At 57.6% G+C, this 484-nt stretch overlaps 1 protein-coding gene across 1 annotated transcript in view; it reads right to left on the bottom strand.

The window, feature by feature from the left end:
* LOC109935002 (rho-related GTP-binding protein RhoG) overlaps nucleotides 1-484 on the bottom strand; it is a 27,288-nt gene that overhangs the window by 26,141 nt on the left and 663 nt on the right. The gene's annotated exons all lie outside the window — the stretch shown is intronic.

Genomic DNA, 484 nt, shown 5'->3' with positions numbered 1-484 from the left:
GGGGGGGGTGGGGAACCGGAGAAGGGGGGGAAACGGAGAATAGAGAGTGGGGGGGGACGGAGAAGAGAGAGAGGTGGGGTAGGGAGGAAGGTGGGGGGGGAAGAGAGAGAGGGCGAGAGAGACAGAGAGGGAGAGAGAGAAGAGGGGAGAGAGAGACAGAGAGGGAGAGAGAGAAGAGGGGAGAGAGAGAGAGAGAGGGAGAGAGAGAAGAGGGGAGAGAGAGACAGAGAGGGAGAGAGAGAAGAGGGGAGAGAGAGACAGAGAGGGAGAGAGAGAAGAGGGGAGAGAGAGACAGAGAGGGAGAGAGAGAAGAGGGGAGAGAGAGAAGAGGGGAGAGAGAGACAGAGAGGGAGAGAGAGAAGAGGGGAAAGAGAGACAGAGAGGGAGAGAGAGAAGAGGGGAGAGAGAGACAGAGAGGGAGAGAGAGAAGAGGGGAAAGAGAGACAGAGAGGGAGTGAGAGAGAAGAGGGGAAAGAGAGACAGA

This window comes from Rhincodon typus, chromosome 6 (genome assembly GCF_021869965.1).
Source record: "Rhincodon typus isolate 14 chromosome 6, sRhiTyp1.1, whole genome shotgun sequence".
In the NCBI taxonomy this organism is placed as follows: domain Eukaryota; kingdom Metazoa; phylum Chordata; class Chondrichthyes; order Orectolobiformes; family Rhincodontidae; genus Rhincodon; species Rhincodon typus.
This window is presented reverse-complemented; position numbering and strand designations above follow the sequence as displayed.